The sequence below is a fragment of the Myodes glareolus genome, chromosome 17 (assembly GCF_982192425.1).
Source record: "Myodes glareolus chromosome 17, mMyoGla1.1, whole genome shotgun sequence".
NCBI lineage: Eukaryota > Metazoa > Chordata > Mammalia > Rodentia > Cricetidae > Myodes > Myodes glareolus.
In genome coordinates this window covers 30,263,087-30,280,308 of record NC_142042.1, presented here as the reverse complement: position 1 = coordinate 30,280,308, position 17,222 = coordinate 30,263,087, and the positions used below count along the sequence as shown (strand labels likewise).

The 17,222-nt window shown below is 43.9% G+C and overlaps 1 protein-coding gene across 5 annotated transcripts in view; it reads right to left on the bottom strand.

Annotated features, from left to right (window-relative positions):
• The window catches only part of Alpk1 (alpha kinase 1), a 98,726-nt gene that overhangs the window by 61,876 nt on the left and 19,628 nt on the right, over positions 1 to 17,222 (bottom strand). The window contains exon 2 of one of the 5 annotated variants that reach the window (XM_087897587.1): positions 13,810 to 14,371. The exons of the other annotated variants lie outside the window; for them this stretch is intronic. The gene's annotated coding sequence lies outside the window, so the exon portion shown is untranslated. The remainder of the gene's footprint in view (positions 1 to 13,809; positions 14,372 to 17,222) is intronic. 5 annotated transcript variants of the gene reach the window in all.

Here is a 17,222-nt window from a genome sequence, read left to right as displayed (position 1 = left end):
ACCAATAATAGGAATTGTCGTGGGGAGCAGTGCTGCCTGTCCCGGCTCCACTGTAACTAACCATATGTAGACATTATGCCCACTGCCCAGGCTTAGATACACACTCCAGCTTAGAGAAACTCTCCAATTTGAGTCTTGCTGACACGTACAACAATGTCCACAGTGATGAAATCTGTACCAGCAAAAGAATATGCACACAAGATAATAGAATAAGCAAAGGCAGGCCTAACAGTTCCAGAAACACCACGGTCAAGTTCAGAAATATAAATAGCAAGTCAGGTGTGGGTTTGGACATAAATCTAATGAACTCTGGTTTCTAGGTAATATATTGTGGTGGGTACAAATACATAAGGTGACATCACATAGGACAAGGAGATCATCTACATTTATCAAATTATTGCTAGGGACTGTAAATGTGTATAGTTAAAATAATTTTTAAAAAGGAAAGATAAAGTAGAAATCTAGAATCACAGAGTTTTGGGGAAAGGGGAGAAGACGGGATGAAGTTGAGCACGGGAGACTGAAAGTCAACATGGTGCAGCATGCTCTTTTGCTTAAAATGGGTTGCTTCCATGCTCGCTGTGTTCCATACGTGCTGACCCTCTTAGACGTCTATATATCTATTTGACAATTAAGAAAACCCAAAGGATAAAGCTGTCCTGAAGCCTAGATGTACTGAACAGCTAATAAATATCAGTTACTGCCCTGAAGGCTGGAACCCATGACTCCAGGCAGAAATGGTTGGAGTCAGCCTTTCAGGACAGAAAGGGCTCTTGGGCAGGGAACTGCGGTAGGGGTGGATCTGGACAATGACACGGGCAGAGAATGTGAGGAGGAGACTCGTGTGACCAATGACAAGTAAGTTCGAGAAGCCTTGCGGGGCAGCTTGAATCACTAGGTAAACAAACTCTAGACCGAAAGGACATTTTAGTCACCCTGGTGATCTGTATGGGTAGAAAACAAAACAAAAATATGCTTTGATTTTTTTTTTTAAGGAAGAATAAATTTTATAAAAAATTTTAAGTTAAAGTAGTTTTCACAACCCCTTCTTACCCAATTTCCAGCCTGCGGGCCACACCTTACTGAAACAGGAGACTGGATGCTGAAACTGCCGCCTGCCTTTGCCTCTCTTGTCCCGGGTCTGCCCGCTCCAGTTCCCTGCCTCTGCGCGTGTTTACCCAACTTGCTGTGCAAGAAGGTGCAATAAGAGTGTTCTGGGTCACAAACGGGTTAGACAGTGGCCTCAGGAAGGAAGAAGAGGAGAAAGGAAAGGCCACACCGCAGGAGCTGTTGTGGCTTCTCCCGGCTACAGTTACCTGCTCCATCAGCCACGGTGACATCTGAAGAATTATTAGCCTGGCCCCGTGGCTGAAGAGCTACGTCTCAGGTCAAGGTGAGTCAAGCCTGCCATCTGGTCCTGGCTCCAGGCTCCTAAGCTGATGGCTTTGAAATGGTCCTTCCAGGAGCATCTTTGCGCCCTAAGTGACAGGAGGGCACTCACAGAAATGTGCTCCATATGTCTCCTGATCCAGAGACACCGTGCGGTGAGGAGCATTCATGAAGAAGGAAGATATTTTTTTTTAAAAAAAGCTTTGAAGGGCTTTCATTTGAGGTGTGCTCCTGAGAGGCAGACACTGACTACCCAGACTCTAGGGTAAAAAACTCGAAGAGGAAGCTGAGAAGATAAGAGATTTTTAAAACGTTCAGGACTCTGGACTTCTAAACATGTGGCTACTTCATTCCCCATTAAATAGTACCAGAGATGGGAGGAAAACCCAGCAAGGATAACTTCATGGAAGATAGTTAATTTTCAGGAGAAGAAATAAGGTAGTCTGAGTATATTATAGTGTATTGCAGTGGATGAGGTGTGAAAATGTCCGGCTCATATTAGTCAGATGGCAAAAATGCAAAATTGCTGTATATCTCTGGGGGCTGGAAGAGGAAAGCCAGGTGAGGGTATCATACATAAAAATGGCGCACAGGGTACTCTGGCATGAACTTGCCCGGGATGTGTAGGAATGCACACTTTTAAGTGAATTACTTTTATTCTCTGCGTGTGTAGGTGTGGCTGATGAATGTATGTGCACCATGTGCATGTAGCACCTGCAGAGGCCAGAAGAGGGCGCTAGGTCTCCTGAAACTTTAGTTTTAGGTGGTTGTTAGTGAACCAGTGCCAGGTGTTGGATCCTCTGGAAGAGCAGCAAGTGCTCTTCCTTGCTGAACCATCTCTCTAGCCCAGCAATGAGCACTTTTGATGAGAGCAATAAACGTGGAAATAAAGGTTCAGAATGCAACAAAATACTCCCGAATCTGTAATTATAATTCTCATGGTCAGGGTCAGAACAGTTCGTTAATTTCTCACAGAATGCATAGATTTTGATGTGAGCAGCAATGCACAAGGGAAAAGTTTAAGGAGAGAAGGGATGTGTGGGCTTTGAAATTACGGGGTGGGGGGAGAACATTGTAGAAACAAAGAATTATGTTCACACTCTTAGTCATCAACCAACAGCCTCGACAGGCACCTGCAGGGTACAGCCAGGACGCCAGGGTTTAAATTATACCAGTGTTAGGCAAATCATGACTTGGCTTCTTTGTCTGCAAGAGGCGTAATAGGATAAATCTCACAGTTTTAAGGGATCAGTTGAATTATAGATACAAATAGACATAAAAACATAAATCTTTGCCCAGTAAGTAATAAATGTTTCGCAGACTTCAATGGTAGCGTTCAATAAAATTTCATAAAATAAAGTTTAAAAATTTTAAAAGATTACCCACTTTTTCTACATTTCTGCCGTGAAGATAATGCTGTGCTACCATCTACCCACCCAAACCCTTCAAGCCCACACTACTTCTCCAAAGGGCCATTTGGTTTCTCTACACTGCCCAGGTAGGCCATCGCACCCTCTTGACTTCATTAGCATTTATGGTTTTGAGAAAGAAGATTGCTCAGCCACTCAAATTTTAAAGTTCTGGATATTTTAAAATCAATACTGGCTACATGATAAGGAAATTATCCTTTAAATAATTCCTCAGGACTACCTTTAATTAACAAATAGGAATTCAGTTAGAAAACTCGAGAAGTATGGGTAGTTGGACATTTTTGAAGAGAAAGATGTGTTTTATCTGTTTTTTAAAAAAAAACATACAAGCTCAGTCAACTTGGTGTAATCAGCTGTTTGCCTGTAGGCACTCAGCCCCCCTCTGCCTTGGTGTCGGAAAGGGGGCGGGGCTGAAATGATTGACAGTGTCCAAGAAGAGTGTCCAAGGATTGCAGTTCAGACAGCAGCAACCAGCCCCTCACCTTCTCCTTATCTCTAACACAAACACACAAGCACTCGCCAATTCCATTTATTTTATACTTAAAAATCTCAGAGGCACCACCAGGCCTGGGCCCCTGGACTTGCAATGGGCTGGACCATCGTCCTGAGCTGACATAAAAATCTACCATGCGGCTGCGTAATTCACAGCGTGTGCCTGCCTGTCACCAGCAAACGATGGCTCTTGGCAGGCAGCCCTCTGCTGGCTTAAAAACCAGTATGGACCATGGAGAGCTACTTGTGTCGCTGAGCGCATAGGTAGAGGTACAGTCTGAGGAGGTCGTCTACCCACCAAACCAGACCAGTGGCAGCTCGGCAGGCTTAGCACTTAGGGCTTCATCAGGGCAAGGAACAAATAGGATTTTACAGCTCTTGAATGACCTGAAGGAAGAACCCCTAAAAAGATTTACAGAGAAATGACAGCTCATCTAATTGTTCCTAAGCATCCTATAGGATAGACAAAGACACAGCTTTTCTCAGAAACCATAGCTCATCCTGTAGCCCGTGACTCTGGGCCCCCAAGCCATCAGGCTTCATTTGAAAACTGAGTAGAGTTTCAGAACGACACAATTCTGCTGGTGTGTGTGTGTGTGTGTGTGTGTGTGTGTGTGTGTGTTCATACACACATGTTAGCATCCGAGGTGCCCACTGAGTGTCTTCCTCAGTCGTTGGCTTCCCTGTTAGTTTTGAAGAAGCTTCTCACTGAACCTGGATCTCACCAGTGGAGCTAGGCTGACTGACCAGTGACCAACAGGGAGCCTCCTGTCCTTATATTCCCGGAACTGGGTCACAGCCACGTTCATGGCTGTTGTGGGCAATGGAGATCAGAAGTCCAGTACTCAGGTTTGGTAGTGAGCACTGTTCCCCTGAGCCAGCTCCCCAGCTGTTGGCTCTGATTACTGTGAGATTTCAAATGGCTCGAAGTTTCTTTTCTTGGTAGCTCTGCAGGAGGAACTCATTGCCTCCTTTCTCTAATGAAGTGGTTGCTGATCTTAGGCTTTGTATTAATTTAACCATTTGTTTTTAGTGAATGAAGAAATATCTGGCAGAGTTATAGTAACAGGGACACAGAAGAAATGCTAAAATGGATAAATAAAAGTAAAAAAAAAAGAAATACATTAACTTTTACACAATTTGATGAAAATATCCACTTTCTAGACTTTTCTCTTTTTGTTCTGTTTTTGGTTTTTGTGGGTTTTTTTTTCTATATTTTCTCTGTGTAGCCCCAGCTATCCTGGAACTCACTCTATAGACCAGGCTGGCCTTGAACTCAGAGATCCACCTGCCTCTTCCTCCAAATGCTGGGATTAAAGGTATGCACCACCACCAGGCTTCTAGACTTTTCTTATCGCTTGACTTTGAAGCTAACTTAGAAGTTTCAGACAGACTATTTGTAAACTTCGTAATGACATCTAGCATTTACTTCCTGGCACACAGTATCTTGCAAACAGCAATGCGGTGATTTTGAAGCTTGCCAAGAGAATCAAAATAAACCTTTTCAACATCAATAACAAATATCCGGAAGTGGGCGCATGCATAATTCAGTTTTTGAATGCGTTTCCCTAGAGCACTAGTCTGATCACAGGGTCAGTTGGTACAAACTGAGACAAGCTTCACGGCTCACACCATCCTTCGTACCATTGCCTGACTTGGGAGGGAGGCACATAGACATTTAGAACCTAAAGAAAATAGAAGGATTGGGTTTGTAATCCTAATGTTACAAAATCCTGATGACGGTATTAATTAGAGTTCATTATAATGTTGGCAGCAAGAAATACAGTCTTCCTGAGAAAATGGAGAAGTCAAAGTCTGGGGACAGGAGAGACAGCCCAGTAGTCAAGAACACCAGGTAATCAGTCATGAGGACGGGAGCTCAGATCTCAGAGCCAAGAACTGCCCACTCCTCTGGCTCCAATGGATCTGGTGCCCTCTTCTGACATCCTAGGGCACCTGCACACATGTGTGTATCCACTCACATACGCACACATATAATTAAACAAAAGCTTACAATTTGTTTTTGAAGGTCCAATGACGGTCTAAGTTGGCACAGCTCCTCAGAGTTACACGGCAGGAGGTAGACATGCGCTCTAAACATCCAGTCCCCCACGGCCTAACATGAGATCGCTCTGCATCTATTTTTATTTCTGGGGAAGAAAGTAACCACCCCACCCCAAAAGAGAAAAATTGACTAGTGAGTCTATCATCTACACTCATATTCCAGCCTACTTAAGGCAGAAGAACTTGCACTCAGGTCTCAAATCTGAAGGCACCAAAACGCTAAGTGATGCCTTTTTCCTGGGGAAACAGGATCCTAATTTTCACCTGATACAAGTGACAAAATGACTCCAGAGGGACCAATAAAGACCGCGAGCAAAGACTAATGGGGTCTAAGTACTGAAGGTGTTTATAGATTAACCCTGACAGGAGGCAATATATCTCCTCCCAGGAGATCTCAATACAGTTAGCTGGGAGCGGGGTCTTTATTTACGAGCACAGTAGTTTCCCCCACACACACACACCTTGAAATAAATCCAGTAATAACTTTAAGTGAAGCACGTGGCTTAGCAGGAAGCGGAACATGCCCTGCAGACCATCTCATCCACACCGCTATGTGCACAGCCTGCATTGCTTCCCCTACAGCTGATCTTGTGGGATCACAATGGGCAAACAGTCCACGTCTATACGAAGCATTTTGTACTCTAAAACCTGCACGTTCCAAGACAGAGGAGATGGACCGGATGAACGGTTGGCAGAAAGGCCTCAAGCTGGCTCATTTCTGGCTGCTTTATAGTGTGGCCTCTCACATCAAATTTCATTTGAAGCCAATAGGTTAGAAAAGAATTTATATTATATACTGTATATATTTATAATAGCTTTTAGTGCGACATGACTTTTTTTATGTGGGTGCTACAGATTCAAACTCAGACCCTCCTACTTGTATAGTGAACATTCTCAGTCACTGAGCCATCCTCCCATCCTCCATTCTAAAGTTATATTGGTTTTGTTCTGGCCCCTGGTTTTGCTAGTAAACAACCGTGGACATCAGCTCCTATAGTGTGACTACTAGCCTGCAAAATGCAATGCCTGTCCCATCCAGTTCTGCAATTAAGCCCACACAGTGCACGCTTGGAGTATCTACTCCATGTGTGATGAACAACACATTGTGTTTCCAATCAGAGCCCAACTGCCTCCAGCCCCTGCCAACAGAACATTCTTAGGCTCCTTCGTTGCAAGATCCTGTTAGTGTGTGCTTGGAAAACACAACCGAGATTTAATCCCATCGAAAGCAAAATACAAACAAAAGGCTAAATGTCCAAAATAATCACCCCATGTACTTCAAAGCTATGGGCAGAAGCAAATGAGCAGGATCCACAGCACCTCAGAAGCTCACTGCCTAGGAACGCTGTCCTGGGAAATCAGAGGCTCTGACTGAGTGGGGAAAACGACCAGGCTTTCTCTGACCCAAATGCAAGCATTTCTCTAGGACAAAATAAACTAAACAGCTGAAAACAAAAACAAACAAACAAACAAAAAGACAAATTATGGGAAAGAAAATCTCTTTTTATCCTCCCTTTAACATATTGCTTTTTAAAATGTGGAAAAACATTGTAGCGATCAAAGCAATGAGAAATTTTATACCATTGTAACACTTGCCATCCTGGGCAAAGGTGAGAAGGGACAAAGGCCAGCGGCTAAGTCCTTTCTGTGGCTTAGATACTGTGCAGTCCACCGCAGATGGAAAACTGTGGGGTGTTGGCTTTATCCCCACTCTAGAGATGAGAAGGTTGAGGGTCATGAAGGTCATATGCCAGGGTCATGCGCCCTGAAAGGGGTGTATTCAGAATTTCAAGAACTCTTTGACCCCAAGGGTATTTTTTCAAAGCCGTTTGCCCGCCAATCTATGGCCACAAACCCGATTATTTCCAAATCTATCAATACACAGAACGACATGATCCGTGGACATTCACTGAACAGTTCTCAGGCATCCCTTAAGATCACTCTCCTGGTGCGCACTCTCCCACTTTACCTGTGAACTTCTGCCTATCTTGGTCTGAAGAAAATTCATCAAATCCCACCGTCCCCTCCGTCTATACTAAAGAGAGACAACTGAAAAGTCAGCAGACTAATTCAACGGGACAGTCCTACCATTTTCACCCTGAAAGATAATTGCTCACAACTGAATTCTCTCTAGCCCTAAAACTCCAATAATTCAAGCCAGAACAGCTCTCCTGCCAGACTCTATCAAAGGGCGGGGGCTTCCCGTCTCCTGCCAGATAATTACAGATTAGATACTGCCTCTTGCTAGGATTTCTCTCTATCGCCTTCACCTCTTATAAAAGAAAAAACTTTAAAGATTAGGGTTTTTTTTTTTCCCTTCTTCTTTTTTCCCCTCTAAAGCTGGGTACACCAACTGGCATGGGCTGTATTAAAATCAGGAGAAAGCTCAGTCAAAAAGCCTTTCGGAAGGCAGGCGTTCTGGTTAATATGCGCCGACATGAAAGGCTCTCTTTTCATCCTATACAACTACAGTGTGTGTAAATTGCAGGGGGCTCATTGGCATAAATCTCGGCTGCGACCTCTGAGGTAAACTGGATTTACATTACTTTCTGACAAGAATTAAATGAAGGCCTTGTGGATATATGAACAGCCTTCTAGGCTGCAACAGATGGGCATGAATGTGTCCCTAGGAAAACTATCAGTGACATCTGTGTCCTCCAAATTCTGGTGGTCTCAGCCAATTAACGGGGGGGGGGTGTGCGGGGAGGTGGGGGGTTGGGAGGCCAGTGCACAGCCCCCAGCCAAAACCGAGGCAGAAGTGTTTGTGTTTGGAGATGGGATCAGGCTGGCCTGCAGCCGCGAGGTTAGCACTTCATAGTCGCCATCTGAGATGGGGAATGTGGCTTACAAGCTATTTGTATACCACAGTGAGGATAATATGATTTTTTTCTCATTTGACCGGAGGAGACGGTCCTCTCTTGCAGCTGATATCATATTTCAGTTCACTCTCTTTGAGGGTGTTTACTTTTGTCTCCTCTGAGGCAGGCTCATGGTGCTGCTGGCTGCCAGTTTTGGTCCTTCATTTACATGTCACAGAGCAGGTGAACTCTAAGGCAACACAAAGATCCTCCCCCTCCCCCTTCACAAAAAAAAAAAAAGCACCTCCTTAAACCCCACCACATTCCTCCTCCCTTGACCGATTTCGCAAGGAAAGCCAAATCAAGGTTTCTGGGTTTAAATGACCATCAAGAGTCCTGTAATGAAGGGGCTGTTTATGATACAGAGCTGTGGATGCTGAATCCTGCTGTCCCCACCGAGCGACCTCAGAGGTCGTTTCTGTCTGTGAGAGGGAGAAAGGACATGAGACAAACTCAAAGAGAAGCACAGCTCCTCTTCAGCCTTTCTTTCTTCTTATCTTCGCATCTCAGTCTATTTGCCCAGAACACACAGGGAAGAAGACTGGGCCTGGGGCACTCAAGGACCTGGGGCTATAGATAGAGCACACTTTCCCTTGCTTGGTATAAGCAGCAATCAGGACAGGTCCATTCACGTATTGCGAGCCCTGCGCCTTCTGATCCTACAGTAACAACATGGCTTAAGATCCCAAGTTTTCGGGTCTGCATTCAGGCTGTACCATTGACCAGTTGTGAGAAAGGGCCTCATTACTTGGGTTCTATGAACCTCAGTTTCCTCATGGGCAAACCTGAGCTAACCATACTATCTCCCTCTCAATCAGGATGAGTTGGCATAACACGGAGTGCCTGGCATTGCTGAGAAAGCTGTGGACATCTTGGTGCCTAGGAAACACGGGTTCCCTGGTGCCAAACCAGCTTTTCAAAACAATGGTACTGTTATACTACAAGCAGTTTGGGAAATTCAAAGAACTGCTTTTTTTTTTTTTTTCAAAAGAAGCAATTTCTATTCTTGTAGGAGCCTAAGGACATGATTGGACAGCATGTGTTAATCATGTTTCATCATGCTTACAAATCGGGGGCATAACTTGGTAGCAGACATGAGCCCCTAGGTTTGGATTCCCAACACTGGGAGAAGAAATTACATATTTTCCTGAATGACTAAGACTTTGAAATCATGGCGTGCCAAACGAATTTACTAACCACCAACACTTTCTGAAATCGCGAGAAATAAGAGCACCCAGGACAAGAAAACTCGGATTAAGCTGTTTAAACTTTTCTTAATTGCGGGAATGAATACCAGCCGTTTGCCCAGTCCAAAATTAACTATTATATGTGATGTTTGAGAAGCGAATGGTTGATCGTGATACTTCTCATGGAAATCATTTTACCCTGCATTTCAGGTGTTGTTGAAAACACAGCGATTTCACATAACCATGTCTTGAAACAGCAAGAACAGAAGGAATTGAAGAGCAGCAAAGTCTCCAGAAAGAGGGCCTGCTCCCCAGGTCAAAAGTGTTCCTACGCTGAAGCTTTTGTTCCCTCCCTCTTCTGGTATTTTATTTTGAAGATGGTTTTTGTATGATGAAAAATTTAAATACACAGTAAAGTTCAAAGGATAATGCAGTCTAATTACCCTGTGCAGAACATTTGCCATACATGCCTATTTACATATGCATTCATGCGTGTGTATGAATTAGAACTATTTGAGAGCAAATTAAAGATGCCACAAAAAAAACACATTCTTCTTAAATCACCCAGACTATTTCTCTTACGAGCAATGACATTTTTTTCTGCATTAAAGTATTTTGTACTGATTCCTTGAGAACTTCACACAGTGTTTTCGACCGTATCACCTCCTTGCTCCTCCCTCTGCCATCCTCCCAGATCAGCCCTGTGCCATTATTACTTTAAAGGAAATTTTCACGTATAACCATAGAGATTTTTATCCTCTTGCTTTGCTGCTTTGTATAATCTTCCATCAATCCAATTATATGAACTTAATCAAGCTAACCCTCAGCCCAGGGGAAGACTGTTCCTGGTGGAAGCCAAATTATTCATCAACAAAGAGGCCGTGCTATCCCTGCACAACCCCTGCAAGCTGGCCTTCAAAATCGTGGGCACAATGGGGGCCGGGCGGGGGGGGGGCGCGAGATGACCGTTGGCACAATTTTTGTATAGAATATTTTTTCTTTTATTGAGCTGCAATATCAAACGTCGTTTTGTCTTATTCTGTTGGTACCAATATCAGTGTGCGTCCGCAAGCAGCCGAGGGGCTCTGTCGCTCAGGGATTCAACAGAGGCTCAAGGGGGGAACAAAAGCACCTGTTGTTCGGTGCTTAGAAGTGGCCAGTTGGCTGCAGCCCTCCCCCCCACTCCTCCTTAGGCTCCTCCAACACTGCATCTCACACATCCTTACTGGATGGAAAAGGAGAATAATTGAGGAGAAGATCAATAAATTTAAAAGCTCTTTAAGGAAAGACATAATGAATTTGGTACAGCACATATTTTTAGATCAAAGTTGCCTTTGAAGTGACAGAGCCCTGATCCCTAAACTGCGGAAGTGCTTCCTCTCTCAACCACAGTGCTTGTGGTCAAATAAAATGGAAGTTAAGGAAATTATCTTTATCTCAAAATGGCCAAAAGAAGCCATCACCTAGTGACAGCCTTGTCCCAAGCGACAATTGGGGAGATTGTCAGGAAAAGGCCTAACAAGCAGAGGAGTGGGCTCACTGTTTGCACTAATCTGGCCGTGCAGCCCCCACACACAATCCCAGTCAGCTTGCTGTGTGAAACAGCTAAGGCTTTGTCAGGGCTAACACGGAGTGGAGAGCACAGTCTTTCATGAATATGTATCACCGTCCCTCTGTGTCCACAGACAAACCCTTCAAAACTTCGATAAACACACACACACACACACGCACACGCACACGCACGCACACACACTATTTCTAACCAACAAAAACTAAGGAAGCCTAAGCTCCTCAGTCAAGTGCAGTGAGCTGACGATAACTAATAAAAGCTCACACATCTGACATCGAGCCAGGGGCCCTGGGTTCCATGTGCTTGCTGGTTCTCTTTCCCAGCCATTGAGACGAAGTCTTCAGGGGGTTTTCAATCTCCGGGAACCATGTGCAAGGATGCTGGATGCAGCTACATGGGTTGCAATCGCAGCCTTGCCATGAATTCACCTTGGCTATGCCAAAGAGGCTCTGAAACAGAAATACTAAGTTGGAAACAACTTACAGATCATCCCCCAAGCACACAGCAAGTTTAAAAACAAAACCAGCAAATCTCAAATCTGGACGAGTGGAGACACGACCTGGGAAGTCATGACACTGAGCAGAAAGACTCTGTACTGGGAAAGAGAGAGAGAGAGAGAGAGAGAGAGAGAGAGAGAGAGAGAGAGAGAGAATCACAAAAAGAAATTCTAAAGTGAAGTTTCAACAATACATGTGTTGCTTTCTACAAGGATCGAGTATTTTACATTCACCCCTGGGGGCAGATAGCCCTAGTAAAATTCTTTTTAAATGACTGTCTATAAGCAGGCTTTGATTTTCTGCTTACTTTGGAGTGGAATTTAGCTTAAATATAAATGCCCATATATTTAACTTCATCTTTTATCCAGGCAGATACACGAGGCAGAAAAAAAAAAAACCTAGCCCTTCTGATAAGATGAAGTTTGGTTTCCCACTGTGGGAGGGACAAAGCTGAGTTTGGAAGGGATTTGATATTACGAAATGTTTGCCGTACACATTACCATCTCATTAGCATATTCAGCTCTACATGAAATCCAGCTTTGAATGCTCTCAGCACGCTGGGCTAATCCTCTTTAAAGAGCTACAGGCGATATTACATGTGGCCACAGCAGCAACCATGCCATCGCTGCCTCACTTTGAAGACCATGAACAGAGTCCTCTTGTGCGGCTGTCTGTCCTGGCCTCACAAACCGCTGCTTTCTGTGTGGTGAGACCCTTCTGTTTGCTTCAAGGAGAATTACGAGGCCGCAATCCAGGTCGCATTCTGAAGGCTGTGCAGCACTTGAAGGGGAGATATTATGCTGCCTTCACTTTGCCCTAAGTGTCCATCTACACTCTTTTCAACTAAGATTAAAATGAACTAGATCCAAGTATTTGGGGTCCTTTGATTAGGATCAAGTGCTAACCACATGCTCTGAGTAGGGACTCTGTTCCCGAATAAGCAGGGGAGCCAGGCTCAGTGATGTCACCAGCCTTGCCCCTGGACTCTCACATGGGATAGCATTAAACTTACTTGCAGTTTGTAGGTAGCTCGCTTTCCCGCAAAGACAGGTGAACTGACCACATCCAGCGAAACAGTAGTTAAATAATGCAGGGATTAAAAGTCAACAAATGGACACACTAGAAACTGTACAACATTACAGAAAAAGCGCGCGCGTGTGTTTGTGTGTGTGCGTGTGTGTGTTTGAGCTAAAGGTAAAGAAAGAAGGCTGGTGAGATGGATAAGCAAAAGGTGTTGGCTGCCAAGACTGAGGACCAGAGTGGAGGAAGGGAACTGACTCTCACAAGATGTCCTCTCACCTCCACATGGGCACGGGCACACATACACACCACATACACACCACACATACACACACAGACACACTTACACACTCCATATACACATACACACCACACACACCACACATACACACACACTCCACATACACATACATACCACACACACATACACAGACAGAACACGTACATACTCCACATACATATACATTCTCACACACATACACACACACTCACACACCACACATATACATACACACCACACACACACCGCATACACACACAGACACACTTACACACTTCACATACACATACATATCACACACACCCCACATACACGCACAGACACACACACTCCACACACACATATACATACATTCACACACATCCCACATACACATACACACTACACACACCCCACATACACACAGACACACTTATGCACTCCACATACACATACATACCACACATACACCACACACATACACAAACAGAATACTTACACACTCCACATACACTTACACACCACATACAGACCACAGACACATACACAAACAGAACACTTACACACCCCACATACACATACATTCTCTCTCTCTCTCTCTCTCTCTCTCTCTCTCTTTCACACACACACACACACACACACAAAAATACACTAAAGATGCTCCCTTAATCTTTAGGCTCTATAAAAACAAGACATTCTATATACAAACAAGGCGGACTGTGCTTTCCTTACTTTCTGATAACTAACTTACAAATATATAATTGGTTATAAAGTTACTAGTTTGCAATTTTGAAAATTACTATGTAAAAACTGATACGATGGTCTGTTATAACGATCATGTGATTTTGCTTGAGGCCTACCCAGTAAGTTCTACGACTGCAAAGCAAGTGGCTATTCCATTTCCATGCCAAATGATGAGTTTCTTTCCCTTTGATTATAAACCCTAACCCGCATCAACGCTTTTGACCAGGAAACTCGGAACTAGATTTTGTGCTCGGTTCCAAGCTTCTCTGACTTGGACAGTCCTCTACAAAACATCTTACCCTGACGCTTCATTCTTCCCCTTGGTTCGGTCCATCTGTGTCTTCCAGTGAGAGGAATTTGAAATGTTCTTCAAAGTGCATGCAGTTGAAAGCACACTTTTTTTCAGTAGTATTCTTTCTTGAAGGTGGCCATTTGCTTTACAAGGAAAGCACTCGGGACTAGGATGTGAGATAGGCCCTTGTCACCCTCTCCGCTGAGGTGACCCAGAAGCAGGTGGCCCTTAATAATGATATGATAAATCCTTGAGTCCACTTTGTGCCTTCAGAAATGCGCCAGCATCTGGGCCTTGTGAGTATGGAAACTGGCTCCCACGATGAGGCGTAGGTCTCCTTTCTAGTAGATGGAATTCACTCCCTGCAGCCAAGCTCACTTCTGTGAGGGTCAGTGAGAGGACCCCAAAGTCACTTTCCCTGCTGGGAGGGTCGCCTGAGTCTGAGTTGCTCAGACTGTGTCAGCCAGTGTTGCCAAGGCAGATTCCACTCCCTCAGGTTCTCCACGGATGACGCGGGTATGCCAACTTCTTCTCGCTCACAGGATAAGAAAGGAACTCAAGCTGAGCATCTATTCAAGAAAACTTACTGAGAAAATGGCCTTTGTAGGAACAAAATGCTGGAGGTAGTTATATTTAGGAATAATAAAAATGACATAAAATAGTTCACTAATCAAAATTGTTTTTAAAGAACATTATTATAGTGTTATCTGAATATAATAATAGAATGTAAAATAAGCAACTAGTGAACTGTATTAAAATCAGTACTGTAGCAAACTCAAAAGAAATTTCATGAGTCCACAAAGGAAAAAAAAAATATCTGCCCATGTGTGTAAAAAGCATTATGATATTTAAGAGAAACTAAAATTTTATAATCACGTCAGTTGGAAATTTCAGTAGCCTCTAGGTAAAATTCTATCATTTTCCAATACATTTCTGAACTAAACCATGCGACCAAACTAGACCCAGAAGAAAACTCAGAGCTGCAGAGTCTCTAATGAGGAAAGCAGAGGAGTTAAAAGTCAGCCTTTGCTACATAGCAGTGGGAGGAGAGCCACAAGCTAGAACAGCCAGGCGCGTGCATAAGGCATAGCAGTGGGAGGAGAGCCACAAGCTAGAACAGCCAGGCGCGTGCATGGACATGACCACAAAATAATGGCACAAAACAACAGAGAAATAAAATCACCATGGGCTGGAATGTAGCTCAGCTCGTGGAGTGCTAGCTAGCATAGTATGCTGGAAGCCCGGGACTGGCCCTGAGTAAACGGGGGGAAGGCGGCACACAGCTGAAGTTCCCGTACTCAGATTTCGAGGCAGGGGAACCATAGGCTCACAGTCATCCTTGGCTACATGGCGTGGCCAAGGAAGGCCAGCCTAAGGTACACGAGAGCGTGTTGGGCTAAAAAAAAAAAAAAAATACTATGAAAAATAAAATCTAATCTAAAAAAAATCTATTAAAATCTCATGAAGCTTATGTATGTTTTCTAGGATAGTTTTGATAGGCTACGAAAATTGGTTGAAGAAAAATCCTGAGATCTAATGAAGAACTAGTTTGCCATTTGTTGTTTTGCTTATAATTTATTTTTATTTTATGTGCCTTGGTGTTTTGCCTGCATATACATCCATGTGAGGGGATCAGATCCCCTGGAACTGGAGTTACAGACAGGTGTGAGCCGCCATGTGGGCACCAGGAATTGAACCCGGGTCCTCAGGAAGAGCAGCCAGTGCTCTTCACTGCTGAGCCGTCTCTCCAGGCCTTAGTTTGTCATTTGTTGAGATGTTGCCATGTGAAGCATCACCACTTGTTTTAGAAATGTGTTACCTTCAAAACATTAAAACCGCACAAAGAATATGAATTTATCCCTCACTCATGAGAAAGATAAAGTACCTAGTTTGACTAAAAAACAAGATGCCTGCAGGTCACACTGAGTTGCCCATCTATATCTCAAAAATACATACAGTTAGTGAAACCTTACTTTGAGGACTAGAGCGGTCGCTTAATGCTTAGGCACATTTGCTGCTCTTCCAGGGGACCCCAGTTTGGTTCCCAGCACCCAGTTTGGGTGAACCACAATTGCCTGTAATTTCAGCTCCAGGGAATCTGACACCCTCTTCTGGCCTCCACTGTGCCCCCACACCTGGCACATACACACATACCCATAAACTGAAAACCACAAACTTTAAAAGTAAAACTTTTAAAAAAAAACCAAAAAACCTCAATTTGAGAGGTTCCTATTTAAAGAAACGGTCAAACATGATATTCCTGGGTTTAACACATTAGTATTTAAAGATATGATTCTTTCTTATAAGCATTAGTGAACTTCATAAAAGTATAAGTCGTTTTTAATACACTTTAAAAAAAATAAGTATATACGGACAGTGGCAGTGCACGCCATTAGTTCCAGCACTCGGAGACAGAGGCAGGTGGATCTCTGTGAGTTTGAGTCCAACTTGTTCTACAAAGCTAGTGGTCTACAAAGCTACAGGTCTACAAAGGACAGGCTTTAAAGCTACAGAGAAACCCTGAATCAGGGGGAAAAAAAAGTTAAAAATCAGTTTGTCGTAAACGATCTTTCCTGAAGATGAACCCCATAGAAATGAAAACATGTGAATCCCAACAGTCACTCACGACTGCTCCCATAGGCATCAACCACGCTGACAGAGCAGCAGAACCCAACAGTCTACTCACCAGTGACAGCTAAAGCAAATGTGAACTACCCACACCGTGGAATACTACTCAGGAATGAAGAGTATCTTCCTGCCAAGTAACAGGTTAATGGCAAACATGCTCAATAAACACCAGAGGCTTCCTGAACTACATTTCTTATACCTCCTAGGACCACCTGACCTGGGGTGACACCACCCACGGTGGGCTGGGTCCTCCCGCATCAACCATCCTTCAAGAAAATGCCCTGCAGACTTGTCCACAGGCCAAAAAGAGGAAGGCACTTCTCACTCGAGGTTCCTTCTTCCCAGATGACTCTAGTTCATGTCAAGTTCATGGAAAACTAAGCAAAATAGTTTACGTCAGCAGAAACTGCAGAGTAAATGTGGAAAGGGCTACTGAAGAACCGCAGCAAAGAGGAACACTGGGCCACTGTTGCTCTTGTTCAAACTTGCTGACTCCAAGTCATCCACCTGAGGTTCTGCACTAGTGAGTGTGTGTGCGTGTGTATGTGTGTGTGTGTATGTGTGTGTGCATGTGTGTGTGTCCTGTTTCTGTGATAAAATAACTCAACAAATGCCAAGTTGAGACACAAAGAGTTGTTTGACTCACAGTTCATGGTATAACCCATCGTGTTGTGGAAGTCAAGTCATCAGGAGTTGGCTACATTACATGAACACAACCAAGAACCAGGAAGCAATGAATGTTTGCTGGAGCTCAGTTTGCCTTCTCCATTGATATATATATGTGTGTGTGTG